Below are 8,484 nucleotides of genomic sequence, written 5' to 3'. Positions count from 1 at the left end.
CCTTAATTTGTTTGTCCCCATCTTGAATATATTGAAACATTAAAAAGCTGTCGTAATGGATCGGACAATTGTCCATACTGTATCGTATTCTTTTCTCCAATAGCAGTCTCAAAGGATTCTTTGAGGAATAGTATAAAATTTGCCCTTCTTCTATCCCTCGCCTTAGTTAATTATGTGTCATTTGACACTCCTAACCTTTGCTGCTAAGAACTCTTTTACCCATGAATTCATATAAACCATTTTTGACCCTGTTGACATTTGTTCAAACTCATCTTGCTCAAGTGGAGGTATTACTTTCCAGTGCAATTCTGTCCTCTACCAGACTTTCCCATCATCATAAACAATGCCGCTATCCTCCCTGTCACACAAGCCCATACCTTAGCATTATATTCTAATAATAATAATAATATTTGGCATTTGTTAAGCGCTTACTATGTGCAAAGCACTGTTCTAAGTGCTGGGGAGGATACAGGGTGATCAGGTTGTCCCACGTGGGGCTCACAGTCTTAATCCCCATTTTACAGATGAGGTAACTGAGGCCCAGAGAAGTTAAGCGACTTGCCCAAGATCACACAGCAGACATGTGGCGGAGGTTCTCGCTAATTCAACCCCCGTATTCAGTCTGTCACCGAATCCTGTCGGTTCTACCTTCTCAACATAATAATAATAATAATAATAATGGCATTTATTAAGCAATTACTACATGCAAAGCACTGTTCTAAGCACTGCGGAGGTTACAAGGTGATCAGGTTGTCCCATGCGGGGCTCACAGTCTTAGTCCCCATTTTATAGATGAGGTAACTGAGGCACAGAGAAGTTAAGTGACTTGCCCAAAGTCACACAGCTGACAATTGGCAGAGCTGGGGTTTGAACCCATGACCTCTGACTCCAAAGCCCGGGCTCTTTTCCACTGAGCCACGCTGCTTCTCTAGCATAAGTGCCTTCTTCTCCAGCCAAACTGCTACCAGGCTGATCCATTCATTCCATCGTATTTATTGAGCACTTACTGTGTGCAGAGCACTGTACTAAGCGATTAAGCACTCATCATATCCTTCCTCGATTACTGCATCAGCCTCCTCACTGACCTCTGGTCTCGCCCAGCTCCAGTCCACATTTCATTCTAGAGAAGCAGCGTGGCTCAGTGGAAAGAGCCCGGGCTTGGGAGTCAGAGGTCATGGGTTCAAATCCCACCTCCGCTGCTTGTCAGCTGTGTGACCCTGGGCAAGTCACTTAAGTCTTCTGTGCCTCAGTTACCTCATCTGTAAAATGGAGATTAAAACTGTGAGCCTCTCGTGGGACAACCTGATCAACTTTTATCCTCCCCGGCACTTAGAACAGTGCTTTGCACATAGCAAGTGCTTAATAAATGCCATTATTATTGTTATTATTATTCTTATTCTGTTCTACAGGCGATTTTTCTAAAAAATAAGTGTTTAGTCAGCGTATTCCCTCTCCTCAAAAACTTCCAATTATTGTAAATAATAATAATAATGGCATTTGTTATGTGCTTACTCTGTGTGAAGCATTGTTCTAAGTGCTGGAGGGTGATCAGTTTGTCCCACGTGGGGCTCACAGTCTTCATCCCCATATTACAGATGAGGTAACTGAGGCTCAGAGAAGTGAAGTGACCTGCCCAAAGTCACATAGCTAACAAGTGGCGGAGCAGGGATTAGAATCCATGACCTCTGACTCCCAATCCTGGGCTCTTTCCATTGAGCCATGCTGCTTCTATTGTACGTCCATCTCTGTTTCAAAAGGAACTGGTTTATTTGTTCTGCCCCACCTACCTTATTTCACTAATCTACTACAACCCAACTGGTACATTTCACTCTTCCAAAACCAACCTTCTCACTTACAACCTGATCTCACCTTTCTCACCATCAATCCCTTGCTCACTCTGGTTTGGGGCCCCCTCCACTTTCAGATTCGAAAAACCGTCTTTCTCCCTATCTCCAAATTCTTATTAAAATCTTCTCTCCCAGAGGCATTCCATGCCTAAGCCCTCACTTTCTTTTCTTAACCAGCCCCTGTGTCACATATTGTTTGGTGTCTGTCCGCCTAAGCACCCTCCCTCAACCCCACATCACTTAGGTAACTATACATCTTTAATTCATTTTAATATCTGTCTCTCCTAGTCTGTAAGTTCCTTGTGGGCAGGAATTGGCTAAACCTATTTTTTTGTATTGTTTTCTTCCACGCATTTACCACAGTACATACCGTATGCATTCAATAAATATCACGGATCGATTGATTGATTGCTAGAATTGATGCAACCTGCATATAGAACATCCTTCCTGTCGGTGCAGTTCTTATGTACTGACTAAGTAATAATAATAATGATAATTTTGGTATTTGTTAAGTGCTTACTATGTGCAAAGCACTGCTCTAAGTGCTGGGGAGGATACAAGTTACAATGTACAGGATGCAATGCCTCAGTGACCTCATCTGTAAAATGGGGACGAAGACTGTGAGCCCCACGTGGGACAACCTGATCACCTTGTGACCTCCCCAGCACTTAGAACAGTGCTTTCCACGTAGTCAGCACTTAATAAATACCATCATTATTATTACTGTTATTATTATTACGAGGTGATCAGGTTGTCCCATACAGAGCTTACAGTCTTAATCCCCATTTTACAAATGGGGTAACTGAGGCACAAAGAAGCAAAGTGACTTGCCCAAAGTCACACAGGTGACAAGCAGTGGAGCTGGGATTTGAACCCGTGACCTTTGACTCCCAAGCCTGGGCTTTTACCACAAAGCCACGCTGCTTCTCTGACTAAATAATCAACTTTATGTAGGCACAACTGCAATTTCTCTTTGGTTGTAGCACCTGACATCATTTCTGAAAACAGTTTCTGAGTATTTCGGAAGGAATTCTCCCCTTTGCCTTACGTCCAGTCCTACTGGTCTGAGTGAGGCCTAATCAATCGTATTTATTGAGCGTTTACTGTGTGCAGAGCACTGTACTAAGCGCTTGGGAAGTACAAGTTGGTAACATATAGAGACAGTCCCTACCCAACAGTGGGCTCACAGTCTGAAAGAAAATACATGGCCCCTACGGGGATCGAACCCGCGACGTTCGCATTATTAGCACCATGCTCTAACCAACTGAGCTAACCGGCCTAACCTCAGAGTGATGGAAGCGCTGGTGAAAAATGTCCCAGGGGACCCTCCTCTCTGAGCAGGAGGAAGCAGTCTTTTTTAAATTCGGGGAAAGAAGTCCTCTGTGGGGTTTAGCAATGAAAGTCCGACCAGTGTTGAAACAAATTGAACTGCTACAGAAATATTAGTGCAAAATAATTATTAGCATGAAGAGCCAAAAGGCCCTGTCAATCTCAGAGGGAAATGGCAGGGTGGCGAGGGGCGGGGGCTGTGTGTGTGTGTGTGTGTTTGTGTTGAAGGGGGGGAGCAGAATTTGAACCATTTTGGATTTACTCCATTGCATTTATTGAGCACTTACTGTGTGCAGAGCACTGTGCTAAGTGCTTGGCTGAGTACAATACAACAACAAACAGACACTTTCTCTGCCCGCAGTGAGTTTACAGTCTAGAGCAGAAGGCAGACATTAATATAAATGAATACTGTTGGGTAGGGACCATCTCTATATGTTGCCAACTTGTACTTCCCAAGCGCTAAGTACAGTGCGCTGCACACAGTAAGCGCTCAATAAATACTATTGAATGAATGAATGAATACATTTTGGGTGCACAGTTATAATAATAATAATATTGGTATTTGTTAAGCGCTTACTATGGGCCAAGCACTGTTCTAAGCACTGGGTCATCCGACGTGGGGCTCACAGTCTTCATCCCCATTTTACAGATGAGGTGAATGAGGCACTGAGAAGTGAAGTGACTTGCCCATGGTCACACAGCTGACAAGTGGCAGAGTCGGAATTAGAACCCACAACCTCTGTCTCCCAAGCCCTTGCTCTTTCCACTGAGCCACACTGCTTCTCATATAATGGTATTTAGTATTTACTGTGTGCCAAGCACTGTTCTAAGCACTCAGATAGATACAAGGTGATCAGCTTGTTCCAGATGAGGTAACTGAGGCCCAGAGAAGTGAAGTGACTTGCCCAAGGTCACACAGCAGGCAAGTGATGGAGCCGGGATTAGAACTCACGTCCTCGGACTCCCAAGCCTGGGATCTTGCCACTTAGCCACACTGCTTTTCCATATATACATATATGTGTATGTATATGTATATACAGCCCTAGTTGCACAGTGGCTAGAGCACAGGCCTGCAAGTAAGAAGGTCATGGGTTGTAATCCCAGCTGCACCACTTGTCTGCTGTATGACCTTGGGCAAGTCATTTTACTTCTCTGTGCCTCAGTTATCTCATCTTTCTAATGGGGATTAAGAGTATGAGCCCCACAGGGGGCAACTTGATTACCTTGTTTTTTTTTTAATTTTTAATTTTTTTAATGGCATTTATTAAGCGCTTACTATGTGCAAAGCACTGTTCTAAGCACTGGGGAGGTTACAAGGTGAGCAGGTTGTCCCACGGGGGGCTCACAGTCTTCATCCCCATTTGACAGATGAGGCAACCGAGGCACAGAAAAGTTAAGTGACTTGCCCAAAGTCACACAGCTGACAATTGGTGGAGCCGGGATTTGAACCCGTGACCTCTGACTCCAAAGCCCATGCTCTTTCCACTGAGCCATGCTGCTTTTGTTTCTACCCCAGTGCTTACCACAGTGCTCGGCACATAGTAAGTGCTTAACAACCCCTCTAGACTGTGAGCCCGTTGTTGGTTAGGGACCGTCTCTATATGTTGCCGACTTGTACTTCCCAAGCGTTTAGTACAGTGCTCTGCACACAGTAAGTGCTCAATAAATATGATTGAATGAATGAATGAATGAAAATGTCATCATTATCATGGAAGCAGCGTGACTCAGTGGAAAGCGCCTGGGCTTGGGAGTCAGAAGTCATGGGTTTGAATCCCAGCTCTGCCACATGTCTGCTGTGTGACTTTGGTCAAGTCACTTCACTTCTCTGGGCCTCAGTTACCTCATCTGTAAAATGGGGATTAAGATTGTGAGCCCCATGTGGGACAACCTGATCACCTTGTATACTCCCCAGGCCTTAAAACAGTGCTTTGCACATAGTAACTGCTTAGCAAATGCTATTGTTGTTATTATTATTATTATTATTATTATTATTATTATTATTATTATTATTATTATTATTATTATTATATATGCATTTCAAGTTATAGTGGGATGGAGGCAGCACATCTTGGGTAGAGGGAAATATATGTGGTAAGTAGCTCTGGAAAAGAGATGTAGGACACCTATTAACACTTTTACCCATGAAGAGAGTAGGAGAGAAGTAGTAGAACAGTGCTTGACACATAGTAAGCACTTAACAAATACCATCATTATTATTATTATTATTAGTGGGAGAATAAACTTTCTCCCAAGACTGCAAATGACTATATATTCCCCTAATATGCATTCCAGCCCTCACCATAGTATTTTCCACATCATTTAGCCACTAGGTCTTAATTTTCCCAAAATTCCTGATGCACACAATAGGTAAGTACACCATTATAAAATGAAAAAAAAAATACAGAATTGATAAAAACACACACGAGCAATCAAAAATCACAAATAAATGGATATATCCTTGAGAGATAAGGTGGTTGATGGAATGGCATGACCATGTGCAGTGGAGGGTTAGCCAGCTATTCCACATTTCCCACTTAAACTCAAATTGCTTTATCTGTGAGTAGAGAAGCTGGGCTGTGCTTGGGTGTGGAGCTGAGTGAGGAGCTACACTTGACTGTTAACTGACTGCACTGTAGAAGCAGCGTGGCTCAGTGGAAAGAGCCCAGGCTTCGGAGTCAGGGGTCATGAGTTCGAATCCCACTCTGCCACGTGTCAGCTCTGTGACTTTGGGTAAGTCACTTCATATCTCTGGATTTCAGATACCTTATCTGTAAAACGGGGATGAAGTCTGTGAGCCCCACTTGGGACAACCTGATAACCTTGTATCTACCCCTTGTATCTCCCCATCCCCCCCACCTTACCTCCTTCCCCTCCCCACAGCACCTGTATATATGTATATATTTTTGTACGTAGTTATTACTCTATTTATTTATTTTGTTTGTACATATTTATTCTATTTATTTTATTTTGTTAATATATTTTGTTTTGTTCTCTGTCTCCCCCATCTAGACTGTGAGCCCACTGTTGGGTAGGGACCGTCTCTATATGTTGCCAACTTGTACTTCCCAAGCACTTAGTACAGTGCTCTGCACACAGTAAGCACTCAATAAATACGATTGAATGGATGAATGAATACCCCTGTGCTTGGCACATAGTGAGCACTTAACAAATACCATTATTATTATTATTATTATTACCAAGTGTTTAGTACAGTGCTCTGCACACAGTAAGCACTCAATAAATACGATTGAATGGATGAATGAATACCCCTGTGCTTGGCACATAGTGAGCACTTAACAAATACCATTATTATTATTATTATTACCCAGTGTTTAGTACAGTGCTTTACACATAGTAAGTGCTCAATAAATACGATTGATTGAGTGGGACTGTGGGTCTAGATTGGACTGACAATGTGGGTGTGAGATGAATGTGATTCTCTTCAGAGCATTGGGACTGACTGCTGTAAGGAGAATTCTATTCATATTGACACTACTGATGCCTGTTTACTTGTTTTGATGTCTGTCTCCCCCCTTCTAGACTTCAAGCCTTTTGTGGACAGGGATTGTCTCTCTTTGTTGCTGAATTGTTCTTTCCAAGTGTTTCGTACAGTGCTTCACACACAGTAAACGCTCAATTAATATGATTGATTGAATGAATGAATGAGAAGCAAGAGAAATGGGGAGATGGACTATAAAGCCCCCCACGCCCCCCAGAAAAAAAATAAAAGCTCCTTATGGGCAGGGAACAGTCTACCAACTCTGTTGTGGTGAACACACCACCACCCCAAGTGTTTAGTTCAGAGTTCAGCACACAATAATTGCTCAACAACTATCACCGATAGACGAGAAGCAGCATGGCTGAGTGAAAAGAGCCCTGGCTTGGGAGTCAGAAGTTGTGGGTTCTAATCCCCGCTCTGCCACTTATCAGCTGTGTGACTTTGGGCAAGTCACTTATCTTCTCTGTGCCTCAGTTACCTCATCTGTAAAATAGGGATTAAGACTGTGAGCCCCACATGAGACAACCTGATTACCTTGTATCTACCCCAGCACTTAGAACAGTGCTTCGTGCAGAGTAAGCACTTAACAAATACCATAATCATTATTACTATGAATTGATTAATTGAAGAATAAAGGGCCTGGGAGAAATAACAAATAAATAGTTAACCTGGTAGTAGCACCATAAGCAGTAGAACAGGAAAAAGATGGAGGCAGCAGAGAATTTTGGGAGAAGACTGACAGTGACAAAAAGACAGGAAAAAATATAAATAAAAACATGCATTGTTCATCTGTCCCAGATTGTTTCATCTATTTTAAAACTGCTTTAATCAACTTCATGGGTTTCTTCAGTTCAGGATAATCACACAACTCACCTTCCTTCTAAAATTAGCTACCGCTCCTTTTCCCTATAATTTTGAACGAGTAGATGTAGTAAAAATTATGAATAGAATCCTTATGAAGAGACAGAAGATGTAATTTATTTTACAGGATCAGCCAAGAGAATCTTGGTTCTCTAAAATTAGACCAATTATTCTCCATGAACTTTAAAATCAATATCATGAATACTTAGTTATATCTGACCTATGGAAGAAACAGTGTTTGGTAGGGATTGAATGTTCAGCAGACCGGGAGATAATCAGAGTTCCAGGACTGTTTCTATTTCAAAGCCAGCATTGCCAGTTAGGAGTACTATGTGACAAGTGTTATTAATTCCTTATATGGCCTATCACCATGGAAAAAGGAGCATCAAGCCTGGGATCATGAAGAAATTGAAGGGAAGTGAGATCCCTAACTACGTAAACACAGTGGAAGGAAGGGAATGTGGACAGATTATTCATGCTGATCCGTTGGAGGGAGGTCCTGATTTTCAAATCTTTATGCAATAAAGGTGCTCAAGAGTTGGGCAGGAGTCTGGTTTTTTTGTTTTGGTTTGTTTTGTTTTGCCTCATTGTCCTTGAAGGAAAACCTGCAGAGGACAGTGGTATCACATTCAGTCTATAGCCAGCAATCTCTATTTGTGCAAGAAGCATGAATGTAGAGCATTGCAAAGTTGGCAAGAAACCCAAGGGGAAAGGAAATGAGGCACCATATAATAAATGGAGGTATGCAACAATGCGGAGAAAATGTTCTGACCCTGAAAATCAACAAGCCTTAAAGACCTTTCCCCAGATTGCTCTTTCCAAACACTGGCTTCTCCAAGCCTACCAACCTTCAGCTTCATCCTCCATGTTCCTAGGAATGTCCTGTGGTACCCCCACCATAAGGGAAAATCCTGGGAAGAGCCAAACAGGAATAACAAATCCTGGAAT

At 42.5% G+C, this 8,484-nt stretch overlaps 1 non-coding gene across 1 annotated transcript; it reads right to left on the bottom strand.

Annotated features, from left to right (window-relative positions):
• Positions 1–3,052: 3,052 nt before the first annotated feature.
• TRNAI-AAU lies at positions 3,053–3,126 on the bottom strand. The gene has a single exon. It is a non-coding gene; the product is annotated as a tRNA-Ile (tRNA).
• Positions 3,127–8,484: the final 5,358 nt, after the last annotated feature.

This window comes from Tachyglossus aculeatus, chromosome X1 (genome assembly GCF_015852505.1).
Source record: "Tachyglossus aculeatus isolate mTacAcu1 chromosome X1, mTacAcu1.pri, whole genome shotgun sequence".
NCBI classification, from domain to species: domain Eukaryota; kingdom Metazoa; phylum Chordata; class Mammalia; order Monotremata; family Tachyglossidae; genus Tachyglossus; species Tachyglossus aculeatus.
The sequence above is the reverse complement of the archived record's forward strand: the minus strand, read 5'-3'. Positions and strand labels throughout refer to the sequence as shown.